We start from the raw sequence: 27,713 nt of genomic DNA on the forward strand, positions 1-27,713 counted from the left end.
TGCCTGCTTCACAGTTGGAGTTTTACATTTGTAGTAATGGGTGCTAGGTGATCAGACCTACAGAATTTGACTTAAATGTGTATTTAGACTTCCAGTCTTTGTAGATGACGAGTGAACAGTTTTTGAAGGAAAAAAAGAAGTGCTATCCAGAATTGTTCTTTGCCATTCAATTTTATTGAATTTATTGAATTGCTTATGAACTGATTGTGCATTTAATTTCTTAAGCATAAAAACCTAATTTTATGATTAACAGGAATATACATTTCTAAAAAAAAGTGTAGTCTTTCCTAATGCCAGATCGCCCGTGCTGTTCTCTGTCCTCTTCTCAGAGGTAAAACCGCTCTTATCTGCTTGGCCTCGTCCCAGAAGCTGTCTTATAGAATGCGTTCGTAGTGAGATGGTTTGTGAGGCTAAAGTCTGCACAGAGAACATCACACATCACATCTCAGCACACCTCTCCTCTCTGTGTCTGTGCTGGAGACGTCCCCACGTGGACGGGCGCAGAGGTCTGCTCCTCCGCAGTGGTTGTAGAGGTCCTGCAGCACGGAGTCCTGTGGTACAGATGAACCAAGGATGATGAGACAAAAAAACTCACTGTTTAAAAATTGCTCTCTTGTAATTTTATACATGATATAATAAAATGTGATCACATTCACCTTCTGTTTCTCCCTCCATCTCCCTTCCGCCCCACCAACACATCTATCTCCCTCTTAACTTCATGCCCTCCTTTTTTAATACCTATTAAGTCTGACTAGTGCTGCTCATGTGCAAGTGAGTATGGAGCTGTCCACTGGGCCACGGGCAGCTTAATTGTAGCCGCATCCCCAAAGAAGAACGAATCTTCTTTCTCCAGCAACTATTAGCGATCAGTACCTCCTCAGTTAGGAATGGGGCCTTGGCAGCCCCTCCCCCACTGGCGCTGGAGTCCTGGCTGGCAGAGTCTTCTGCATGTGCAGTACTCACGTAGAAAACCACGACTGCCATGTAACGTCGGTAAGGCAGCATCTCACACATCATTTCCACTTTCTATTCCGTGATACGCTGTGAGCCTCGTGGAGCAGGGGAGGGAGGGGGATTGACAACGATGCCTCATTTAGAACTGAGAACTCACAGCATTTCGGCCAGTTATGAGTATCTGTGCCGACTGCCACTCGTTGCCTAGAGAAGCTTCTCTGACTGAGGCTGACTGCATCCCAGATCTGTAGGTAAAACACGAACACTGGGATGACAATTTGACAGCGTGACTATTACTAAAAATAGTATGTTCTACTCTGAGGCCTCTGACCTCCTTAGCCATGGGCTTTTGACCAGGTGTACAGTGCCAGGCACCAGCTTCTTTCTGTGGAGCACAGGATCCAGTCAGAAAGTGGTTGGTTACCCCATGTTGGTCACGCCAGCATTGCACCAGACTTTCGCACTCTTGCCTGTTAGGCTGATTCCGCACCGTGCAGGGCCCGTCACTGCAGAAGGCTATTCATATCCTCTCTCCTGCAGCCTCCCTCACAACCTTCTGGCACTCTGAAAGCTAACTAGTAGGGAGGAAGGTCCCCGCAGTGTGAGATAGAGTTCTCTGTGCTCTGCAGTGAAAACGTGTGGTGCTTTCGGCAGTTGGCTCTTATGTCCAGTTACGTGGGTGACCACAGCTGGTGTCAATAGCTTGTGTTTCGGAGACCACGGGGACTCTCCAACCAATAATTTAGAGAGATGTTTCATGCCTGGCACCCAAAGCCCTGATCACGTCTAGGGTTGAGCTATAAATCAGTCTACCTGGGTCAAGCAGGCCTAGCACATGTCTCCGTGTCACACGCCTGTATTTTGTCATCTCGTGTTTCCTTACATAACACTCCGGCATGACACTCTTGCTAGGTTACTAAATCTGTGAAGGGTAAATCTATACTCAAACCCCATTTCACTCTCCATGGCAAAACTATTTTCTGACTGTTAGGTTCATTTTCTGAGGTAAGATCTCACTCTGTAGCCCAGGCAGCTCTCCAGACTTAATGTTCTTCCCACGTGCTTGCATTATAGGTCCCCACCGACACACGTGCTGTGTCACTAGACCTGTAACGTGTTTTTCTGTTATTTCAGTCTGAGATCTCTTACCTTTATGGAGTCCTTTCTTTCTCAGGCAGGGGGCCTTGAATTCTGTTGATCCCGGTGCTCTTTTGACAGACTTGGCAGCAGTCGGAGAAGAGCCCTGAGCCGTGCAGTGAGATGTGCAGCATCCCTTGGCACCATGTGTCTGTGTGAGGCTAAGGTGTCATTACGGTCTCAGTGATGGTTTTAGGAATATAGAGGCAGAAATGAACATTTTTCTTAAATTACCAGGTTTTTCCCTTGTGTTTATCACGTAATTTGTGTCAACACACGCTTAGTATTTGTTTTCAGAGTGAATGTTGTCTTGCCACTTGAAAGGCAAACCATGCTTCAATGAAGGCACCATGACAGAGCAGAGAGCAGTGGGAACTCCTTTAGCTTGTGCTATCCTCGCGTGTTCAAAAGGTGCTGAGAAATGGCATAATTGGAGCACCCAGGGAGACCGACATAGCCAGGAAGGGCCTACAACTTTAAATTCTTGGCAGAGAACGTCTTTTTTGCTTTTAATGTAGAGAGGCTCTGTGCACTATAGTCAGCTGTGAGCCAGCCTTCCACTGAAGTGCTTCCATGCAGACGCTTGACCAGTTTTGACTTCCTCCATTTCCTGTTCTCAGAATTATTGGGCACTTTTTGTTGTAGAAGGCAATTCTCTCCCCAACCCCATATCCCTTTCGGGCCCGCAAGTTGGCCCATTTGATAAAAGTGCTTGTCACTGGTCCTGATAGCCCAAGTTTGACCTCCTGAATTCATAGTGAAAAGTGTGAGTCTCCTCCTGACAGTTGTGCCCCCCCCCCCCATTCGATGTGTGAGGCCCAGTAAGCAGCTGCAGCAGCATTCAGGAGCCTGAGGGGGGATGAACAATGGCACTCAACTCACCGTCGCCTTCTCCTTAGTGAGTCTAGGACATTAGCACATGTCGTGGTCCGCTCCCACTGAGGGTGAGTCTGTCCTCCTGAGGTAAGTCCCTCTGCGGATGCCTTCACAGACACACCCATAGCTGTGTCTCCTTCTCAGCCTAGCCAAGCTGTCATTGAACGTACCCATCATTAAGGCAGATCTCTGATGTATCAGGACAGGAGAATTAAGAACTGTGTGTCCAGCCATCCTGCCTGTGATGTAAGCCATTCATTTGCTTCTGGGTAACTGCACGTTCTCCGACAAATTGCTTGGAACACTAAAAAAGAAGATGAAACTTAACTTCTCTAAGCCTCAGTTTACCCACTTATAGGGCATACAAGATGTCAACAAATTTTCTTGGGCTGTGATTACTCTTGTTGGTCATGTGATTAATACGCCTTCTCAAATACAGTGCTAGTAATTGCTCAGGTAAAGGAGATTACAGTAAGAGTTCATCTGTATGAGACTGCTATCTGTCAGCCTCACAGATCAGGACCTTAACTAAGAATGATGATGTCCTTGGGGCTAGAGCCCACACCGCTTTAAGCCAGCTTGGCCCTGAAGTTGTTTGGCTGCAGAGAAGGCACAACAATGAAGGACATGCGGATCCTGAACCCAGGGGACTGACTTCTGAGTGTTTCATTTCCAAACAATTTGCCCCCAAACATTATACACACACACACACACACACACACACACACACACACACACACACTCACTCATGTATACATGCACACACACAAATTCACATGTACACATACATATCCAGGTACACATGTACACACACAAACTCACACACACACATCCATGTACATGTGCTCACACACAGACTCACACAAACTCACACACACATCTGTGCGTGCATATGAACTCACTCATCTTTAGAACTGAATGGTAGTTCTACCATCAGAGAGAAGCTTTGCTTTCCAGCTGCCCCCTTCCTTTTCTGTCTCCTGACTCCTTCCTTTCTCCCCTCTTCCTTCTTCCCTTTTCTGGATGCAGTGCTGGGAACAGAACCGAGGGCCTTGTGTGTGCTGGCCAGGTGTCTAACGCAAAGCCACACTCCCAGCCACAAATGCCTGTTTTAAAGGTCGTCTTACTGGTTTGGATCTCTGTGGTTTTGGCTGGCATGTGACTGTGGCTGTCACTTCACCGTTTCTTCCTTGTCTTGCACACCATGGTAGCTGAGAATTTTCCAGGCTCTCTGTGGTCTTCTCTGTTTTGTGTGTGATTTACATCACACGTGTCTCTTGTTCATTAGTCTATCAAGTTTCTCCTGTTTTCCTTCTGCTGAATATATTAGCAGTATTTTTTATGGTGGCCTTATCATGTATAAAATATGTTAATCTTTCTTGCAGCCTGTATAAAAAAAGCTATTCTGTCATGTAATCATACGCTAAAAAGTCTCACAAAATTTTCATTTTCTTTTTATTTTATTTTAATGCCTTTTAACATGTAAAAATCTTAAAACTATTTGTATACACACAGGCACACACACGCAGGCACACACACACAGGCACACACATGCAGGCACACACACAGGCACACACACACACACACACAGGCACACGCACACAGGCACACACACGCAGGCACACACACGCAGGCACACACACGCAGGCACACACACACAGGCACACACACGCAGGCACACACACAGGCACACACACACACACACAGGCACACACACACACACGCAGGCACACACACGCAGGCACACACACAGGCACACACACACACAGGCACACACACACAGGCACACACACGCAGGCACACACACACACAGGCACACACACACACACACACACACACACACACACACACATTTGCTTTAAGTTCCTCAGCTTAGGATAGCCTCCCAAATGTCAGGAGTGCAGAGGTATCGACTTATAATTTATTTTAGCTTTTATACTCCCTCATTCTTTATATACTTTTAAGTCCATCTGGACTTTATTATTCAATTTGGTGAGAATCTAATCTCCCTGCCAAAAATGGTGAGCTAAGTTGCTAGCTCCAGCTTATTGCATAACATGTTCTCTTTCCTGCTGAGCTAAAATGCTACTATGTCGTTTCCCAGCTTCACTGTAAGCAGACCATCCCCGACGTTAGTGCACGCGGCAACAGCCACTTGCCGTTTCTTGTTCCTAACTCTGAGGATCCGCTGGTCCATTAGTCTCCACCTTGCTTACCTGACCTTGGTTGGAGTCATCATCCAGACACAGTGTGGCCTAGGACATGTTTACTTACACACTTGGCAGCTGGCCCATGTATCTCTCATGGCCCACTGAGCCGGCCTCGCTAATTTATCTGGTGGCTATAGGCCCAGTGTCCAAACACCTGCTCTCTCCCCGTGTCGTGTGCTGAAACTCACTATGTAGACCAGGATGGTTTCAAACTCACAGAGATCCAGCTGCCTCTGCATCCGGAGTGCTGGGGTTAAATGCATGTGCTCCTGTGCCTAGCACTCAAACCCTTTTCAAGCCCCTCCCTGTGTTGTGCCTCCCATGTCCCGTTGGTTTTGGTCTGTGCAGAGCACAGAAGTGGAGAAGGGCACGGCGGCTGTTCATTTGGAGAAGCGGAGAACTCCAGGTCTATCCTGTTTCTTTTAGCATCACTAATACCACAGCATATTAAATATTACATTATACGGCACTGCCAGTGTTTATGTTTAATCTAAGGCCTTCTGTGCTATGAAAGGGTTTTAACAATGAACTCTACCTATAATCTGTATTTTATTGTTGTTAAAATCTTATTCATCCACAAGTGAGGTCTCAAGACAATTTCCTTAGTTACTTTTGTCGGGATCTATTTAAAGTGACCGGTGTGACAGGTGTCCCCAGCACGGCGGCATTTACTACCCAGCCCTTTTGTGAGTTCTCACTGGTTCAGGGCAGCTTCATGTGGCCTTTGCAGTCGCTGGTTCATGCTCCACAGTAGCTGCCTGAGCTCTTAGTGTTTGCCGGACCAAGGGCCCTGGACTTTCAGTTTTCATTAGGTGTGTCAGTTAGTGTAGCTGGTCCTGGCCTGCTTTCTCATCCTGCTCGTAGAGTAAGGTCACAGGGACCCAGCACAGGGCAGGAGTGCAGGGCAGGATCCATCACACAGCTCCCCACTAACGGCTCATCCCAGTGACCCCAGGGCATCTCTCTGAGATGAACGCTAGGTTAGCTGGTAACCAGGCAAACTGCCCGTGAAGAGAGATCTCACTAGAAACTGCATCCTGCAGTCAAGCCCTTTGCCTTTCTGACTGCTCCAAGTTGTGTTAACATAGAAATGAGTTTTGATGTACAAGGTGGCCAATCCGTCTCCTCCCCTGTCATCCCTTCCCTCCTCTCCCTCCCCTGTCCTTTCCCTCTCCTCTCCCTCTGTCCTCCCTCCCCTGTCTTCCCTTCCTCTCCTCTCCCCTGTCCTCTCTTTCCTTTTCTTGCCCTCCCCTCCTCTGTTCTTTCTCCTGCCTTCCCCTCTCATTTCTCCTCTTCTCCCCTCTTTGTCCTTCTGCTCCCTTCCATTCCAGTCCTTTCTCTCCCTCCCCTCTTCCTCTCCCCCCCCACCTCTCTTCATCCATCCCCCACCCCTGGTGGTTTCTTTATGTAGCCAAGGTTGGCCTGTTTGTCATCCAGCGGCCTCAGCTTCCCAAGCTGGAGCTCGGTGGTCAGCTTGGTGGTCGTGTGTTTCTCTGTCTGGCAGCTCGAGTCACTCAGTTTCCTCGGCGCTCTCTGCTTGACTGAGCAGATGCTCCCTACCTTCAGCTACGTCACTTTATACCCTGTTTAGGGCCTCCCCGCTCATGGTCTGCCCCCTTCGCATCCCTCTCCCACATGGGACTTGCCCCTCTCTCACACTCTCCTGAGTCATCTTTAAAATATCTCTCATTGAAGTTGGCTCATGGCTGAACCAAGGACAGGGCTGCACAGTATCCCTCCAGGGAGCGAGCTCACGACATATGTCCGGGGGAGGAGCTGGCTTCCTGTGAGCAGAGATTCTCTAATTGCTGAGCACAGTGTCAATACTTAGTTTTGGGGGGAATCTTTCAGCTATAGGGGTACAGCTTTAAAAGAAAGTAAGCACACGGCCAATCTCCCTGTCCCAGTTTTTATAAATCTAACTCTCCTCATTTGTAAATTGAAATATTACCATATAGTCACCTCAGTGTACGGGAGGGCCTGAGGGACAAAGCAAGGGGAAGGATGTGACGCTCATGTTAATTCAGTTCAGTCTGAAGTAAATCTTATTGGTGCCTTTGGTACTTGAAGCCATCAGGGGTGGGTGGCACTTTAGTGTGGCCAGTTTATGGCGAAGAAACGGAGACTCTGAAGAAAGCTATTGATGTCGCCCGGATATCAAACGTGTCCCAACATGTGAATGTTTTTTGTTCCCTTTGCAAGGCGGGAATTAGACACCAGATTTTCTTTAGCATAAGCGTCCTTGGGCTCCTGCAAAAGGATGTGTGTGTGCCATACTTGTCTGTGTTCACATGTATATGAATATATATGTAATTGTCTTGTTTGCTGTGGCTTTAGCTGTCACTAACAAGGCCTCTCAGTCCCCTAGCACCGGGTTCTGTACTGAGCCGTGAGTAGCCCAAGAAGAGGGCGTTGGCCAGCTTGTCAACGTCTGTTCAAATTTGGATTCTATGCCCTCACAGAGCGCTAATACTCACTCACCAGAAGAGCATCAGGAAATCTGCTCGCTTTCAAGCTGTAAGAATCTCACGTGCATTTGCTAGTGGAAGCAAGACTGATTGTTAGGGTAAATTAAAATAGGGAAATTAGACTTCGCCTCTGGTCTGGCTTGTGTCTGGACACTCTTTTTGTCTGCTGAGATCTTTTTTCTGCATTTGAACACTAAGCCTCTGTTGTGCAGAAGGAAATGTTTACTGATCTGACATGTGTGTGATGTAATGGCTGATAATCATTAGTGCTTTAGAAAGGGAGCTGGCTAATTTTGGCTCAATTTGGCATAATTTTAAACAGAAACCGTGTGGTTTGGGGCTTGCTATTTGTCCTTTTTCCTGCACTTAAAACTTCCACCCACTCTGTTTATTTGTATGTCACTGATATAAAAAACCATTTCAAGTCATGTGGAAATCCAAGAGCTTTTCAGTGAGTGCAGGTTCGGTGCCAACACAGTGAACATGGATGAATCCTCCTGAGGCTGCTTCACTCACCGACCCTGCGCAGGGAGCAAGGCCCTGCAGACTGGCTGTGGCTGGCCCAATTCTCTGTGTCGCCATTAAAGGCTATGAGAAGTACTGTTTCCAAAGGCAGCAGCATAGCTAAATGAGAAAATGGGGCATGGGGGTTACACTCAGTTATTTCAGCATGAATGAGGGTTTTTAAATGAAAAACAAAGAAGAATGATGGTAAAAAGAAAATGTAGATTGTGTCTTCCACAGTCGGATTCTACTCTTGCAAATTTAGCTAAGGAGTTTGCAGTGGAAACTGCTCACCAGTTGTTCACGTATTAATTACTGGGTTTCCACAGTGACAGAATGCCTGGGGTCTTACTTTGCAGCACTTCATGTACTTATTTTATTACTTAAAAACTAAACTAATACAAAATAGTTCGTCTAGTTGAAGAAATCAAGGCTAGAGAGATGGCCTGGAGGGTAGATAGCCTGCCAGAAGCCTGGGGACCTAAGTTTGAATCCCCAGAACTCACATAAAGCCAGATAGCTGCGGTGGTGATCAAAGTGCTCCTGCTGTAAGGTGGGAGGTGGAGGCGGGAGAAGCCTTAGCAGTGGCTAGCCTGGTGTACATAGTGGAGAACAACAAAGAAACTATGTTTTAAAGTGGGGTAGAGGACAGCCTGATCCTCCGAGATGGTCCTCTGATCTCTGTAAACATACCATGGCATGTGTGTGCTTTCCAGAATTCATACACACGAGTGCACACACATACATACACATACACATGAATTCATGCATCCATACATAGATACACATAGGCATACATACATATACACATGCAGTCATGCATACATACACGTAAATACATGCACATAGGCACACACACATACATATATACACATAGTCATACACAGACACATACTCATATACACACACACACACATGCACAGACATAGCACATAGGCACACACATATGCACATGATTTTATGAAATAAAGTTAGGTAGTTATAAATTAGTGTATAGTAAGTTAAAATAATGACACAGATATATCTATAATAGACATATTTGTACACATTTGCAATGAGTGAAAAATTAAAGGTGGTATATAGTTTCAGAGTACTTAAAATTGCTTTTAAAAGATTTATTTTCAAGTTTTTGAGTACATGTGTGTAAGGGATATGTGCACACGTTAGCGCAGGTGCCTGTGGAGTGTGGATTAAGGCGTTGGATCTCTGCAGCTGGAGCCAAGGGTGACCGTGGGCTGCCTGACATGGGAGCTAGGAACCCAACCCAGGCCTCTGGAAGAACAGCCGAGCTCTTCACTGTTCCCCCATCTCTGTAGCCCAGTTACTTAACAGGATTAAGCAGTTTTCTTTTGGATAACAATTTGATGAGCATTAAGATAACTTTTCTACAACAATGTGGCTATGCCTTACACTCCTCTATACTTAAAATAGTTGTGGGGGGAAATTTTATAATGAATTATTTATCTTTTTCTTTTTTAATTTTAAAATCTTTTATATGCTAATGAATTCTTGAGAAAGGAGTATGGCCACAGATTCATGGGGGAAGGATTTCTTCTTTCCTGACTCTAGTCTTAAACTGGTTTCTAGGTCTCAGAATGTTTAGTGCTTTTGTCTGCTGTTCCATTGGGATTAGCTCATGCCTTCTTACTCCAAGGAGAGCGATTAGGGCCCAATGCTGTGTTGAGATGAATACATGACTTAAAGTGGTGTTCTCGTTCCCTGTCAGGCCCTCACTAGGCCTTACTCAGACCTGGAAATATACAGAACCCTAGCACAGCCATGCAGCGTTTACTTGATCCATGCTGGAGTACAGCCTGGAATACAGGCTGCCAAGTGTTTGAAATAAATATATACTTGTAGTTAATATCTGTGTGTCTACAGAGTCTAGGCCAGTGCTGTCAAGCAGAAATGTGCTCAAGCCACTGACCTGAGCCATTTATATAATACTTAATTTTCTAGATGCTGTATTTAAAGTAAAATGAAACAAGTAATTTGATGTAGTTAGATATGTTAAAATGTCACGTAAACATGTAATGAGATAATCCTGAAATCCTTTACATGTGAGCCTTCACAAAACCAGCTTATCTTAGACCTTCGCACTTCACATGTTGAGTGGGGCTAGTGCCTGCTTTTCTGGATAGCAGAGGGGGGATTTTATATTATTTCTTATAATGTTTTTTATTACACTTATTGTACATACGCATGCATGCTCATTTCATTGGCATGTGCATGCCATGGCAAGAGTGTGGACACCAGGGGCTGGAGAGATGGCTTAGTGGTTAAAAGCACTGGATGTTCTCCCAGAGGCCCTGAGTTCAAATTCCAGCCATGTGGTGGCTCACAACCATCTGTAATATGTTGATGTCCTCTTCTGGCCTGCAGGTGTACATGCAGATAGAGCACTCAGATGTGAAAAACAAACAAACAAACAAACAAACAAATAAATCTTTTTTAAAAAAGTGTGGCCACCAGAGGAAAGTTTGTTCAAGTTGGTTCCTGCCTTCCATTCTTTGAGTTCCAGATTCGAACTCAGGTCTTTGGACTTGGCAGCAATCTCTCTGAGCCATCTTGCAGGCCTCAGTGTCTCTCCTCGATCATTTCCTTTCCTGCAATCCTTTTAAGTTCTCAGCCACAAGCAGGCTGTCACTGACATGCGGACTCTTACTTAGTGTCTGGTGTCAGACAGCTAGGTGGCTTTGCTCAGGGCATCGCCATGCAAACCTCAGAGTTTCTCAGACTTGGATCCTGGTTCCCTTGATGTTTAGTTTGCCCAGTCTCCTCAGACTCGTCAGAAGCTGTGTGAGTGCCACCCACCTGCTGCTCGACGTCCCATCTCTTCTCCACAAGTACTTACTGTTTCCACAGCAGGAAGACATAAAGGGACTCAGCAGCTTACCTTTTCATAGCTCAGGACCTCAGAAACCATTGCAGACTTGGAGGTCGCTTGTGGCGTCCTTGGAGAGCGATTGGCTGCTGGGTATTTGGTGGTGGGATGGCTGCATTGACAGTGTTCTAACGTACAGGGCTTTGTGAGAATGAGTTAGTTTCAGCCACGATGCGTGTGCACAAACATTGTGATAATGCTGCTGCTCACTCCCCTGGGCTTACGGAGGTAAAGCTGGTTGACGTTAGTGGCAGTGGACCATCGTCAAGGGGAGAGCAGAGCTGTTAGCATTCTTTCTCCCTGAAATAACCATCTGGGATGCTTTACCTCCCTGGGGCCGTGGGCATTTCTTATCAATTGAGTGCACACCCCTTTGTCTGCAGACTCTTCAGTCAGTATCTGACTGTCTGCTTGCCAGAGCTAGCCTAGAGAGGAAAGTTAACATTGGGATTTTATCTCAGTTTATCACATTCAGAAATGTGATCTGCAATCTGGACTGAAGCTCTCAAAGCCAGAAGTGAGCAGCGCACATCTGCGGCTAAACTTTCCTTCTGCTTCTTGTTTTCTTTTCTTTCTCTTCAAGTTGGCTCTATGAGATATACTCAGGAGTAAGATGTTTCTAATAGTACAGTAGAACTAGTGATGGATCCCTTGTAAAGAATTAATATCTTACCTTTTTGTGTCAGTGATGAGTGAAGACACTTAGAAGCGACCTCCATTTTTCTGTAACTATAGGCGGCTGCTTTCATATATGTTATCCGTTTTCGTGTTTAACCCCATCCAGCACAGCTATCCCGTGTATCTGCTTTCTCTAGATTGAGTTCTGAATGGTTTGAATAGCTGGTTAGTGATCATTACACGCCTTTTAGACCTCCCGGTCCTTCCTCCTCCTTCCATCCCTTTCCTACATCTTTTTGGATTCTCTTTTAGCAAAGAAACACACAGCCTCTTTCCAAAGGACATAGTTTTGTGGTCTTTCAAGATGGAGAACTGTGCCCTCTTTAGAAGAACACCTGTGCACGGTTTCATTTTTGCCTAAGTCTAATTGTGCTTTTCTGTGTCAGGGATCTAATGACTCAATGAACCACTTAAAGAATTAGTGTAATCCAAGGTAAAAATGACTTAATATAACTAAAAGAAATTCCATTTGCATATTTAATTGACATTAATTTAAAGACTATTCACTCTTCCTGAATACCAAAAATGGAGTGTTATTCCTTAAGATCAGCAGCTGTTCAGAATCTGGCTTCACTGTCTCCTAATGGCTGACACACATACACACACACACACACACACACACACACACACACACACACACACACGAGAGAGATCTTTATGATTCCTAAATTCTTTTACCTGGATATTAGATTCCAGGGAAATCCTCCCTCCCATCCAAACTCGTTTGGGTGACTCCTCAGCCACCAAGCCACGCTCTGGAAGTCGTCGGTGTTTATGGACGGTATTTTCCCATCTTTTCTCTGACCTCATGCCTGTGAGCTAGGTAGACTCCTGATCACTGAGCTCCAGTCTCTGCTCCCACCTCTTACCTTATAGAGGTTTGTAAGAGGATCTGCCCTTGGTCGGTGAAAGCCTTGGCTTCCAAAGTCCCACAGTCAAACAGTCTTTACAGTCAAACACATCATATGGCTGCTAAATCCATTAGACAAGAGTCACCACAGTTCTCGGCAGTTGTGCGTCTGTTTGTGCCTTCGAGTCCAAGGCCTTTTTGGGAACCTATTGTCTGTCACGTTAGCTCAATACTTCTCATTTCGACATTCCAAGGTTTCCGAAGGGTAGGACTCCAATCTTTCCAATCTCAGCTCTTGTATCTCTAGAGACTATGATGGCCAAGAAAGTTTATCCTCTTAAGAGACCAAGACCTCACCCTTCAAGAAATGAGAGGACTAAATGACAGTGTCTGTCTCTTGTTTTCATTTGCTTTTAGTGAGAGACAGGATCTCTCACCATCCCAGAACTTGCCAAGTCTGCTGGGCTGGGGTCTCACCAGCCCCAGAGACTAACTCTGTCTGCCGCTGCAGCAACGCGTCCCAAATGTGTTGGAGGGACAGAATGGAGTGCTGTACATCTGACATTTCTTTAAAAGTAATTTTTGAATATTCTGATTACAAAAGTGTTGATCAATTGAGGTGACGAATAGTTTAGCTACCTTCATTTCCTCATTTCTTTGACATGTTAAAGTCACAGTACTTCTTGGACCCTCTGTACACTTGTAAGTAGAAGGGCAGTAAGGGGTGGACAGATTCTTACAGCGCACCCCTAGGTAAGAAAGAGCGTGTGCTGAGCAGACACCAGAGCTCGTCCTGATGCTTGATGTGTGTTGAGGTTTGGTCTGTTATATGCATTGTAATGCTAAATACTGGCCTTGGTCGCCTCAGGGACAAGAAAATTCACACACACACACACACACACACACACACACACACACACACACACACACGTAATGCTATATGACCTTGTTCCTTAATTTAAAGCTATTGGTTAAATAAAGATGCTGGTCACCTGTAGCTGGGCAGAAGAGAGTTAGGTGGGGTTTCTGTTCCTGGGCTTAAGGTGAGAGGCAGAGACTGTGAAGAAGGAGAGAAGAGGTGGAGAGTTGAGAAGAAGCCATGGGGTAGGTGAGTCATGAAAACATGGCCACGAGGGCCGGCCAATCGGAGTTAAGAAGCCCAGTTGGAACATAAGGAGCTATAGCTTGAGGTTATAGGTAGGGAAGTAGACATTGATAGTTTAGAGGGTAGATGTCTGCCCAGCTCTTGTACTTTAAAGGTTTATCATAAAAATAATGATTTTGTGTCTCTTTATCCGGGAACTCAACGATCAAAGGTGGAGTAGAAACTCCTGATTGAGATTAAAATTTTCCTACAAAAATGTGAGTTGGCTTGAGGGCCCCCATTCTGTGTGTGAACCGCTTAGCCAGGTCTGGCAACCTTCCTTCTTGTTCTCTTCCTTACTCCACTCCATAATACTTAGTAATTGTTTTGTGGGTAATGAAGCCCTGGATCACTGACTGTGTCCTCTCCACACACATCCAGGTCCAGTGTGTACATTGCTTCTTCCTTAGAGGGTTGACCTGTAAACAGCTACAAAAGTTAAGTCAGAGTTTTAATAAAAACGATTTTTCTTATTTTGAATGAATTTCTCTTGCCCTGATCAGAAAAGTCATGGTATCTATTAAGGCAGAGGCTAGCAGTCATTCACATGACGTATAATGCAATGGATTGTGAAACAGCCTCCGACGTTGGCATCTGAGCTATCAGGCCACACCCAGCTCTCCTTATTTCTTTAGAGAAGATTCCCTACACATCACCCTTTAAGTTAAAGGAGAATTGCGTTAAACTCTTAGTGAGCTAAGAACAGTATTTAACATTGTTTGTTAATTTGTTGTAATTTGGGACCAGAATGAAAAAAAAATTAAGAGTGACTTTGACAGGTCATTTATGTAGCTGGAAACCTCGTGTTAAGGATAAACAGGCTGGCAGGCACTTAGTTAGGAATCAGGTGAGAGTATGTAGAACGTTGAATTTAGGTTGTGCTCAGGAGAGTGGCCCACAGAAGAAATTTAAAATGTTCCTTTTTTCTTGCCTTCTATACTTTGAGTATAAAGCAGACTGTATATATGCATATGGGAATAATTAAATACAGAGATGCAGTGGGTCGTTAGCCAGAAAGGATGCCTGGAATATGTGGATAAGCTTGGATATTTGTTTAATGTTAATTGGAATATTGGTTTTCAGTTAAAGATGCCAAATCTTTAGGAAAGTAATTGGATTTAGCTTCCTATTTAGCAAACTACTTCAAATCCCTGAAGTGTTCCACATCCGAAACCAATTTTTCTTGATTGTATCAAGTCTACTCATAAGCAGAACAAGGGTTGACATAGGCTTTTAATATTTAGAGTATTTCTTGACAAAGCTTCAGCAGGGTCGCCTGTCCCAGCCCTCCTGGTCAGACACACTGTACTCTCCAGGGTTAGTGCGTAAACCTGTCCTGCAATAAGCTATGCATTCTCTCCTCCTACACAGTGTGTCTGAAGTGAGCTGCTAGCCATTTCCCATGAAACAATACAAAACAATGTATTAGTTCTAGTACATTCCGTATACGTTTCTTATGATCTTGTGTGTGTGGACTTAACTTCTTCAGATATATATATATATGTATATATGTATATATGTATTAGGAAATACATTTTGTGGTGTTTTAAAGTGGCTTTTGAGTCTTGACAGTCTCCAGATGTTTAGGCGATAGACGTTTGGGGTTAGTAAGCAAAATGCCTCATAAAAACAGAGCATTCTGTCATTGAGAGGCAGTTAATTCAGTGGCAGGTTAAGTAAGCACTCTAGTAAAGACTCACTGGAGAGCTAGTATCAGTAAAATCCTTTGCAGTTGGAAAAGGCATGAAGAGGTATTCGTTAAGATGGTTTTAGCCTCAAAGAGCATGGCTTTTTTTTTTTTTTTTTTTCTCGGAGCTGGGGACCGAACCCAGGCCCTTGTGATTGCTAGGCAAGCGCTCTACCACTGAGCTAAATCCCCAACCCCAGAGCATGGCTTTTTAATGTAGATGATAATTAGGGAAATAGGCCCACGTTTTCTTCTGGTCTAATCTTTTATCACTGAATATGATTACTTAAGAATTCAAAAGATAGTATGACACATGCCAAATGAAATACGAGATTGCTAAAATAAATGCATTTCAATCATCTGAGTGGTATCAGTAGTGACTGTGGTGGTTTGAAAATAAATGTCCCCTACAGGCTCTGATGTTTGGACATTTTTGTCCCCACTGGGCGGCACTGTTTGGTGAAGGTTAGGAGACGTGGCCTTCCTGATGGTAATAACTATGTCATTGAGAACAAACTCTGAGAGCGTGAGGTATTACCCACTTCTCCTTTGCTCTCTCTCTGCTTCCCACTCCAAGGTGAGCTCTGGGTTTCCTGTCCCTGCCTCCCTGTGTGTGGTTTGTAGCTGTGCCTGTGCTCTGCTGTGCTGGCCTCATCTCCCTCTGGAGCCGTGAGCCTTACATTGGTTACCTTGCTCATGACGTTTTATCACTGTGACAGAGAAGTAAGCACCACGGTGACTGACGGGAGCTCTGTAGATTAACAACGTGTCGTTCCTTGGGTTTGTCTGTCTGTCTGTTACTAGGACCTGTCTCGATAGAAGAGTTGATAGCCTTGCTTCTGGGTCATGTTTCTTCTAGGACCTCAAATTCTTTAGCAAACAACCACTGCCTATTTCAGTTGACATAGATTTCTTTCAGTCTGTTTGTGGTCTGTCTCTGGTTAAGAGTAACTGCTAGCCATGGTGTCTGGAGTCTAGCACAGAGCTTGGAGGGCCGTTCCCCAAATGATGGAGATACTCACCACGGGTTTGTGGGACTCACTGGCTCTTCCAAGGGAAGTTGGCATTTTCTCTGGGAGCTTCTGGAGGTTTACCTTCCATTCCTGCCAACCATTTTCTCTGGGGCAAGACAATTATTTTGCTAATGAGACATGCACTCTCCTTCACAAGTGGCCTACCTCTGTTTATTGTTCCCACTCCTAGAACCAAGCAGTCACTGTAGGAAATGTGGGCAGTCTTCCGCCGCTGTGACTGCATTTTAACTATCAAGTTATTTTAGCACTCTGTTCTGTCACTGTGGAATTTTTATGATCCCTTCGTGCTCACAAAGTAATTATCTTGAAACAAGAATAGGTCCCATCATGTGTCCCGTGTTAAGGAATTTAGAGACATTTGAGAACTTTACACTTGTCTCATTTGAGATAAATGATTTGCTACATAGCAATTAGGTTTACATTTATTTTTCTAAGCACATTTTCCCATGAGTGTCCTAATCAGAGGACTAGACACAGTGTTATTAAGTTTTCTAAAACAGAAATTGTTTAAGAGCTGCTAACAGTTGATATTATTCAGTAGGCAATCCATATCAAGCACCTAGAAAGAAAAAGTAAGTTTTTCAATGAATTATTGTTTCTGCATACTTCATTATCAACACTAGGCACTGGGTTAACGGACACTGCCTATGGCCTGCAGTCACCTGCTAGTTGAGCTAAGACAGTTTCCAGAGTTAAGGAGTGGGGAGCCCAGCATTTCTAAAGCTCTTGATGCCTTCAAACACTGTGCTCAGCCATTTTAACTTTCTCTTTCCCCCTAGGTAGAGAATACTTGGTGAGTAAAAAATAATGATTTAATCATTTCATTATTTTGAGTTAAACTGAAGCCAACTCTGGTGACACATTTCTTTATAATCGCAGCACTCAGGTAATTGAGGCAGGAGGATTGCAAGGTTGAAGCCTCACTGAGCTGTACAGTGAGATACCGTCATTAAGAAAATTATTTCTTGTCTTCGGCTGGGCTTGCATTTGGTTTGATCTTGGTGTACCTTGGTTTTGAGTTACATTGTCAAGTCGTTTGCTGTGTTCTTTCTGGCTTTTAATGTCAGCGCTTAACGCTCTAATTTCCCCTCACAGAATGGCTTTCAGTGTGTCCCAGAGGCTTTGGTATGTGGTGTTTTAATTCTTGTTTAGTTCCAGAGTATTTTTTTTTATTCTTGATTTCTTCATCGACTTATTCATCATTCAGTACTGTCATTGTTTGATCTTCATGGGTTGGTATATTACAGGGATTCTTTCACTGTTAATTTTAAGTTTATTGCACCGTGGTCCAATAGAGCACACGAAGTTGTTTAAATATCTTTGAATTTGTGAAGGTGTGTTTTTGTCACAGGATGTGGTCTATTTTAAAAAGCTTCAATGTGCTTCTGAGTAGAGTGTTTATTCTTTGGTGTTTTGATGGAATATTCTATAGGTAATGTATTAAGCCCATTTGATGTGTGGTGTCAGCTAGATTTGATGCTTCTCAGTTTATTTTTGTCCAGGTGGCCTGTCTGTTGGAGAAAGGTAGGGATTGAAATCAGCCACTCTTCGTGGGTGGGGGTGATTTTACTCAGTTCTCGAGCCTTGGTTTGTCTTCATCCTCTCCACCAGTCCTATGCTTACGTCGCCCTGGATATCACTCCAGGCATTTATCCTCCTTGTTTTAGTTCCTGTCCTATTGTCGTGAAGAGACACCGTGACTAAGACAACCAATAGAAGAGAACGTTTAATTACAGGTTTGCTTACAGCCTCAGAGAGTCAGTCCGTCATCACGGCAGGCAGTGTGCTGCATGCAGGCAAGCGGTGATGGTGCCGGAGGAGTAACTGAGGGCCTTACATCCTGATCACAGGCAGCAAGCACAGAGAGAGACACTGATCTGGGCATGCATGGGCTCTTGAAACCTCAACGCCCGGCCGCAGTGACACACTTCCTCCAACAAGGCCACACCTCCTAATCCTTCTCAAACAGTTCTGCTCCCTGGTGACTAAGCACTCATATGTATGAGTGTAATGGGGGAGCGTTTTCATTTAAACTACCAACTCCTTAAAGATTTACTTTCTGTCTTCTTTAAACTTCTTGAATTCTTATATTTTGGTTGTGAGCCTAGCCTTTAACGGCTGAGCCATCTCTCCAGCCCACTTCTTGAATTCTTAATGAAGTTTATTATTGTTCTTTTAAATTCTGTGTCCTCAGGTTCATCCAGGTTATTCTCATTGGCAAACACTTCTACAGGACTGGTAGGTTTTAGACTGGATATTATTTATATTTTTGTGATGAGACCTAGGCAGGTAGACTACATTTGTTAGTTCTGTTTGTGATATGGACAGAGCAAGTTGGGTAAGAGGAGTGCTGTGTAGACAAGTTGGGCCTAGATGTTGAAAATGACTTAGGTTGAATGAAGTTTGCTGGGCACAAGATACTGGGAGAGCATACAGGATGTGTATACCCAGTGTAGCCTTGGAGAATGGGGTAGACCTAGCTGTATGGAGAGACTGGATGTGGCGTGGTAGCAATCTGTTGGTTGGGGGTTAGGCATCCCAAGTCCTGGCTGAAGTCTGGAGATTGGTTATGGTGCAGGTCAGAGTGGCCAGTCGAGGTTGAGACACTGGATGTGGGACCCAGCCTCTCTTAGTGGATATCAGGAATATTTCATGTTATTTTCGATATTGTTAGGACATCTTTCTTAAATCTATTTAGTATGGTTATTTATGCAAAGTTAATATAATTAATCTCCTGGCATTAGATAATTCATTTCCTTCGACAACTTTACTATTGTAAATATTGCTCAGTGGACTTCTTTGAGGTTAAAACTTGGCTTAATGACCATTTCCTTGCATGAGTTTCTATTGTGGATCAGCTGTGTCAAGGTAAATGTGTATTTGCAAAGGCGTCTGACAGATGTTTCTTTCCAGAAAGGGTGTGTCCTGTTTCTTCTGTGCAGCGACATTGGCTTTCTGGCAACACTGGAGGTTATTTTGTTTTGCTTTGTGTAAGCTCCTCTGGCCTCAAGCTGGTTATGTAGTTGATGACCCCGAGATCCTTGCAGGTGTGAGCCACCATGCCTGACTTGGGGACTTTACTAAACTAGATCAACAGAGGGCATCTTGCCAATTTAAAGTTGAAAATGGTATCTCATATTTGAATGTGGCTTGGCAGTGGGTGGCTCAACTGTTCCTGCTCTTGACTGACACTGAGATGAACTATTCTTTTAATTTTTTAAAAGCTTATTCATTTGAGCTAATTTTTAAAGCTCTGTATTAGATGTGAGGATTGCGTTTGGGGCTCTTAATCCATTAGTCTAATTCCAGTTTTTCTCCTATTAAAAATATTTATTTACTTAGCGTTATCTTAAAAGGCTAGATGTAACAATATTATAGAAAAGCAGAGACGTACATGTTAGTGACTAAATGATGCACAGGAATAATACATTGAGTTAGGCAAACCTCCCACTCAGTAATTCATTTTACTTGGCCTATGAGGAGATTTGATTGTTAGGTAATGATGTTCCAGGTACCGTTCTAGTAGCACCCGTGAGGTCTGTGAGGTGTGACTGCCAAGAAGCAAGGACGACAGAACTAGTGTTTGAAGAGAATGGAAGGGACCAGAATCTGAGGAATTCTCTCTAGCTGCACTCCTCGGGGTACCGTCTCTTGGTGCTATTTCTCTTGGTTTGTGTGATAACAAATAGTCTAGAATAAATTCTGCTTAGCAGCTCGGTCTGATTTCAGGGACTTCCATTTCATTTCAAAGGCTCCTGGGGGGTATAGGATTCACAGAGGAGGGTGGTTCTCTGCTTCTGTGAGCTCCGCCATTGGAGCCGTACAGGGCTTTCCTATGGTGGCAGCACTTGTGAATCCAGGGACAATCAGGATAAGCGAGTGTAAGGTGTCCTCATGCTGCTAAAAGAGAACTGCACAAGGTCTGGGGATGACAGCCGTCTGTCACAGGTTTAATGTGACAAGATGGAGAAAAGCAAAGATGAAAAGGCAGAGAGGGACAGAGCACGTAGAGTTAGAGGAAGTCTTACCCACTCGGGATCCACCAGAGCCTGTCACAGGCTTGGCAAGGGCTCGAATACTGAGCGTCGTTCCCAGTCCCTAAAGACATGTTCAGTTAAGGTTCCCTAGCAGATCTTACAGGGAATGCGTGGACACCCTTAAGAGAAAATCTACAGCGCTTCTTAGAGGATCCGCTCTGGTTATCCTTTGCCTGTTTCATGCATTGTTATTACAAAGTTTCATCAATTTTATATCTGTTTGCCTCCCTCTGGGATCCCTAACTCTCTGGGGCAGCTGCAGTTGTCTGCATTGAGGCGGGCAGCTCTGCCATCACTCACCCTTTGAACTTTATTCTGTTATACGTTCGTGCATTAACCGTCACCCACTGCAACAGACAGACACATGGAAATGTGAGTGTTCCAACATACAACTTTAAGTTCACGCATAGGAGGCAGAGGAAGGTAGATCTCTGGCGTTTGAGACCAGTTACATAACAAGATCTTATTTCAAAACAGAACAGAACAGAAGAAAGCAAACCAAAAACCTGAAACCAAATCGGGGCTGGATAGCTGGCCCGCTGACAGCAGCTCTCAGTGCCTTGGAGAGTGAGCACCCAGGTTTGTGTCTGGCACTCACAACCACCCATAAAACCCAGTTCCAGGGGCTCAGGTGCCACCTGCTGGCCTCTGTGGGCACGACATGCACGTGGTGCACATACATACATGCGTGCAAAAATCTTCATATACATAAAATAAATCTAAAGAAATCTTTAGCAAATAACAGCAAAAAAACGCAGAAGGCAGTTTGGCCAGATTTATAGAAGCAGACGTGGGTTCCCTCCTGTAGGGCGGGTCTCAAACCCAGTTGAAAAGTGGTTTGTCCCTCCTCAGACACTTAAGCCACGTACACACTAAAGGGCGTCTTTGAAGCTCCTCGTCTAATGTCCAGTGCTTGAGAACCCGCCTCTACTGTGCCATCATCACACCAGACAGTGTATCATGAAACCCTCGGTCCGATTCTCAGTTTGTGTGACTTCCTCTAGTTTGTCGTGGAGCCTTATAAAGTCACAGTCTTGTACACACGCAACTCCAGCAACAGGAAACTGCAGTCAGCCTGTATTGAGAGAGTTTCGTCTTGCTTTTCCATCAGGAATATAGCACTTTACAGTAGAATATTTCACAAGCATACATGACGCTGTCCTGCCTTTGAACACACATGCGTATCATATTCTCCTTAGGATTTCTGGCTTCCTTCTTGCCCCAGGATATCTGCTGCTAAGGCGGCCAGCTTTCTAAAATGGGCTTCTGTGGTATCCAGGCAGTCTGGGGAGCCTCTTGTACCATCGTTACAAGGATAGGAAGGCTGGTCTTCAACCGAACGCCTCAACCACTTTACATCTAACTGTAGGTGTAGATCATCATGTATGATCTCCGTTACTTAAAGAACTCTGTAAGCCGCCACTCTAGCTCTAACTTTGCAGGGTGGAAGGTACCTCTGAGGCTCACAGGGCCACTCCTGTGTATTCCGTCCTGTCCCGGTTGACATCCTCCATGGCTTTGCTTTAATACTTCCGAAGTAGCAGAAGGGTAATTTTGCCTTTAAGAACAAAGTAAGAAGTTGGCTCCATCTTCTTGATGAAGCTTAGAATTGGGGACTCAGTAGTAAAGCACATGACTATCAGGACCCCAGTTTATCTTCAGAACTGTCAAAAACAAGGCACAATTGCAGTGGGCTCATACCATATTGTTTTTTAACAAATTATTAGTAGTAGAAACAATTTAAAAATTTAAACAAGCAAAACAAAACCCACTTTCCTTGAAAAGCCACCAACCCTCCATGTGTGGTTTTCTTCATAGTGTGGTCAGGTTGACAGTGGGTTCCTGCTTCTGTGTCGTTCTCACAACCTTTGGTCCCTCCTGCCACTGACCTGGCTTCACATATCATACTTCCTGAGGTGCTCTACAGCTAGAAAAGGTGTGTGTGTGTGTGTGTGTGTGTGTGTGTGCACATGTGTATGTGTGCATGTGTCCATGCATGTGTGCGTGCTCCAGTGTGCATGTGTGTGTGCGTGTGTGTGCTCGAGTGTGTGTATATGAGAAGTCTTTTGTCAACCTTTATAAAAGTTTAAAACAAACTGTAGATTCCAGAGTTCAGAACCTGCTCCTAGCCAGTGTAGACCTTGAGGGCCGAGGCTGCGACTGTCTAGGATCATCGTCATTTGTCCCTTCAGTGCGCTTTGTTTTGTTTTTCTTTTTTGTTTGCTTTTTTTTTTTTTGAAACAGTACCTTGATAAGTAGCCCAGGTGGATAGAAGTTCAGAGCCATATTGTCCTCATGCCTGGCTAAAACGTGTTATTCCAATGCTTGCGACACACCAGGCTGCTGGATTGTGACCGGCATGTATATCGGGTCACTGAGGCTGTAGCCAGAGAGAGTCTTTGTCACCATGACGTTTAGCACCTAGTGGGCCTGCTCCAGCACACCTGTAACTTACAGACATTCTAACTGTAGAAAGCTGCGGCACCAGAGCACACGTGGGGCTGCGCGGAGGGACAGACTGTCGCCAGTTGTCTTTTTGTTTTTGACACTGAAGCCCCACTTTGCCCTTGTGTGACTACTGGAGCAGGAATATTGGTTCCTCTGGTTCTTTTAGGAAAGCCTTCATTTATCCACACTGGAGCAGTAGCTATTCGTTGAGGACCTTGGGCAGGGTGTCAGGGAGAAGATATATTTGAAGGGGTTGTTCTCAGTAGTTTTTAATCTAGTCAGGGAGATGAAGTGTGCACTCTGGAAGCTACAGTAGGCACAGCATTTTATGGCCGATTTTTAGATTTGGGGTCAAATCCATAAAGCTATTTCAGGGTGAATAATTTACTAAGCCACTTGCAAACATATTATTTTATATTTCTCATTTCAAATGTTTACCAGTTCAATTCCACTTTCACACATGAAAGACTAAATGAGTTTTTTGAGGACTGTTCTGGAAAAGGAGTAGCATTTATAGCGTTATGTCCCTGGGAGAAACCATTGCTTTAGCGCCTTCCTCTCTCCATGCCTTATCCTTGCTTTCAGACACTTGCCTTGTGTGGCCTTTGTTGCATGACAAGAAGGGGTCAGCGGGGGAGTCTGACCTGTGCTAACTCACATTGTGGGTATTTTCCTCTAGTAAGGGTTATTCTGTCTGACTGCACGCTGAGAGGCTGCACGAGGCACTGGACTTTTACTTCTAGGTCCTACGACTTGTGAGGGTCCTGGTGTGGTGCCCAGCACACAGTTCTTTAGAATTCCCACACAATGTTATAAATGAGTTTAGCCTCTGAAATCTGCTGGTCTGGAGAGCAGCAGGATCCTGATTTCTCTGGATGCTTCTGGAGAGCTGCACATGTGTATCTGCACTCAGGGACTCGACTGACTATGTATGTCGTCAGGGCCTAGCTGTGCCTACTGCAGAAAGACTTCCGGCTAGCTGAAGGCTGCTGGGTGTTTTCACCCATGAAAATGAGAACGAGAAGGGACTGCTAAGGAGCTTGTTCTCCTGGGAGACAGTGTGTGGCCAATGTGTGACAAGGTGGCTTGGTCTCACAGTACCGAAGCTTACACTGCTGCCGGCCCAGTCTCTTCCTTTCCCTCTCTCTTTCCCTCTCTCTTTTCCTCTCTCTTTCCTTCTCTCTTTCCTTCTCTCTTTCCCTCTCTCCTTCCCTTCCCCTTTCCTCCCTTCTCCTCCCTTCTCCTCCCATCCCTCCCCTTCCCTCCATTCCATTCCCTTTCCTTCTCTTCCCTTCCTTCTTTCCTTTCCTTCCTCCTTTTTTTTCTTCTTCTTTGTGCTATGTTTTGGAGTTAGAGCTGGGTCACGAAGGGTCTTTTCACAGTGGAAACCATTTTCACTCAATTAGTTGGATGAAAACAAAGGCAGATTTCATGCCCTGTGGTTCTTGCTTCACCAGCAGGAGTCAGGGATTGAGTTTCAGGCTCCCGGGGTCAGCGGGGACATGAGGTGGTGGTCTATATGGAAGAGCTCAGTCTGAAAGCATCCTGTAGCCACCTTTCTGGCTGACTTAGTCCTAGATTAGGGTGGAAGGCAAGATGGTGATGGTGAGGAGCTTCTCTTCCTCAGGCTAAAGAATAGATTTGGGGAGCATGCTAGGCTAGCAAAATTCCTAAAAGGCTTGATCTTGCCCAGTCTTTTCAAAGAGCAGCTAGCAGAATACCACCAATCAAAGGGCAGAACGAGTCTTTCATGTTATTATGGGCTCATTTAGTGGGCCCATAATACCCTGAGCCTGAAGCAGTTAACAGGCATGCCCTGGAGTGTTACTCTCATTTTCTGCCTCCTGTAGCACTCAGCAAAATCCCATTATGCAACTGAGTAGCATTACACGTGAAAAAAGTTCATTTGTTCTGCATTCCATTAAGATTGCACGTTTTCCCCACGCATTGGTCCTCCCGTCTTGCTCAAACCTATAATTTGAGCTCACACCATGGTGAGGTCTTAAGTGACCTTTCCCCTTGCTCCCTTAATTATTCCCCACCATGTGGGCTGTTTTAGGGGACTGTGACAATGGGTTACCTATGTGCTAGTTAATGAAAATACCTGCCACTTAGAAAGAAAAATGTGGGTTTGGAGCTTTAATTAAATTATACACCAATAGTGAGATAAAATAATATGCTTTTGGGAAAAATAGACTTTAGAAATGTCTTTTTTCTCCTTTGAAGTCACTAATAATTAAATAAGTTGAAGGGAATGGAAGTTTGTTCAAAATAATAATTTTGGAGTTGAATTTGCATCACCTTATTATGTAAATATGAGCAGACTTTGTGACAGTGAGTACAGGATGTCATTAAACCAGGTTTTAATGGGGTGGTGTGATATACACGCCTCCCCTTATTTGATTATAAATGTTTATTTTCCAAAATTATGTCGAGTAACTAATAAGCAGCTTTAGGGAATGGAGTCTCACAAACCAGGCTGTGTCCCTCAGATTGATGGACACTTTGCTCAGCCTGCCTTCATTCAGTCACTACTCTAATCCAGTAACAGTCAAGTTCACTGAGAATATTCCTGAGAATTGCAGATTTTGTGCTCAATACCAGTGTATTGGACACATAAATCCTTTCTGATTACCTTGGGCTGGTTAATTTGTTTCCCAATGTTACATCAAAGAAACAAAATGTAAGGGCAGGTGGAAGACATGAACAGATACTAAAAATAGTGGATGTTTCGAGAATGAAGAGGTCTTGGAAATTAGTTAATTCACTTAAAGGAGGAATAGAGAGAAGCTTCGAATATGTGATGACCTGCACACGGTCTTCCAACTGCTCAGAGATGAGATGGGACAAGTCAGGGTCACAGTGCAGCTTGGTGTGGTTGACAGAGACTTGAGGGTCCCGTGAACCTGGGTTTCTCTGACTACAGTGCCCATCTTTGTGGCTGTGGACAGGTTGTTGCAGCTCTGAGGCCCTGTCTCCTCCCCTGTAAGTTGGGGTGTCTTTCCCTCTCGGGCACTAATGATTTCCTCCAACCCTAAGTGCTTAGCAAGTAGGACTCTTCTCTTTGGCAGGCCAGTGACTTCCCTGAGACACAGAGTTTCTTTGTAGAAGCCATTCATGAAAACAAGCAAGCAAACAAAACAAAACAAAACCCCGAGGCCCTAGCACCCAGGCTCATATGGCCCTGGAGGTTGGCCTTGCTGTTGGCCAGGCACCTGCCACTTGGGGGTGCTAGCGTGCAGTGGGTACATGCCAGCTTGGGTGAGGTCTAGGCAGGGATCTGTGCTGAATCTGTTGTGCACTTCGTACCTTTGTTCTGAGGCCTAGCAGTCTCCTCACTGTGCTCTGAGGTGCAGCTGGGACATCCACACAATGAGGTCTTGCTCAGAAGTTTGCAGCTAGCTCCCCCCTACCCCCAAAATGTTCCACGGAAAGTTTCCTTGTGAAGCCTCTCTTTGAGAGATTTATGCAGATTATAAAGTCAAAAGAAGGGGTCATTCCAGACTTTTCTTTCCAGGCCATGAGGCCAAAACATAATTTTAGCAGGTATTAGTAAAAATTGAGAAGTATTTTCTCCACTGGGATGCTTGCCAACATCTGTGCTGGCAACGTCCAAGGAGGCTGAGGTGAAGTTTTCCTCTGTGTGCGGAGAGTCCTGCCGGGAGCACAGCCCGGGGCTGGTCGGTTGCACAGGTAGAGGAGTTGGAGGCCGATGTAAATTACTTTTCATCAAGAAAGTCTCATTCTGAATATTGACTGCGGGCGTTTGGGAGTGGGGTGGGGGTGGGGAGTGTGCCATTGCTAGCCACTGGATAAAACAGGTATAGTCACTCGGCTACTTCCCAGTAAACTGCAAAACGACCTGCTCTAATGCAGCTCGGGTTAAAACACACAACAAGCAGGTAACCTCTACTCTTCCGAAGAGTCAGATTAGGTGTGACCAGGGATTACCACGCTGTTATGGTAGCTGAAGATAGATCATTCAGTTTGCTTAGAAGTACTGAGGGAAAAGAAATCTAGCTCTAAGAGCATTATGCAAATGCAGAATTAATAATGTTTAAAAACGCTCCCTCTACCTTATCACGATCAATGGATGTACACAACAATCTTTTAAACACGGGGACAAATGTTTGGTGTGTGTTTGTAAACTCAAACCCTTTTATTAGGTAAAATATTGTTAAGGGACCCTGGAAATTTGTAACTGTCTATGAGAGCGTTTCGCTCAGCTGTAGCAGGATCTCGCCATACTTGGTGATTGTTTTGTAGAGAACATCAGGGAATGTTCCAGCAGAGTGCAGCAAAAGCCAGTGGTTGCAAAACAAACTCGTGTCTTTGCTTAGGCCGAAGTGTGGGAGGAATTTTACATTTAGGAACAAGTTGTGGAAACCTCAGGGACCCGGAGCAGGGCTTTCTGTGTGCAGCCGCTGCCGCTAGGATGCTCCTGCGTGTCCGAGACACTTTTCTGCTCAACCAGCAGCGGGTCTTTCTGGAAGGAACATAGCAACGGTGCCATACAGCGTGGAAAAATTCAGCATGGCATATCTCAACATGACAAAGAATTCTACATCAGAAAATACAGATATGGAGAAAGACATAGCCACCACCCAAATCTAGCCACTGAAACTACATAATTTCCATTTGGTATACATGCCTTCAGGTTTGTGAATATGTGCTATTACGTATAAAATCTAAGCGTACAGATACTTTTAAATGGGGCCATGTGGTTTATCATGCTTGGAGTGTTTTCTCCCTGTACATGCAAGTCATGTATGTGCTCATGGTGCTCTGTACATGTGAGTCGT

General features: G+C 44.7%; 1 protein-coding gene across 34 annotated transcripts in view; it reads left to right on the plus strand.

Moving 5' to 3' along the window:
- Bbs9 (Bardet-Biedl syndrome 9) overlaps nt 1-27,713 on the plus strand; it is a 423,050-nt gene that overhangs the window by 242,153 nt on the left and 153,184 nt on the right. The window lies entirely within an intron of this gene.

This window comes from Rattus norvegicus, chromosome 8, assembly GCF_021556685.1.
Source record: "Rattus norvegicus strain SHRSP/BbbUtx chromosome 8, alternate assembly SHRSP_T2T, whole genome shotgun sequence".
NCBI lineage: Eukaryota > Metazoa > Chordata > Mammalia > Rodentia > Muridae > Rattus > Rattus norvegicus.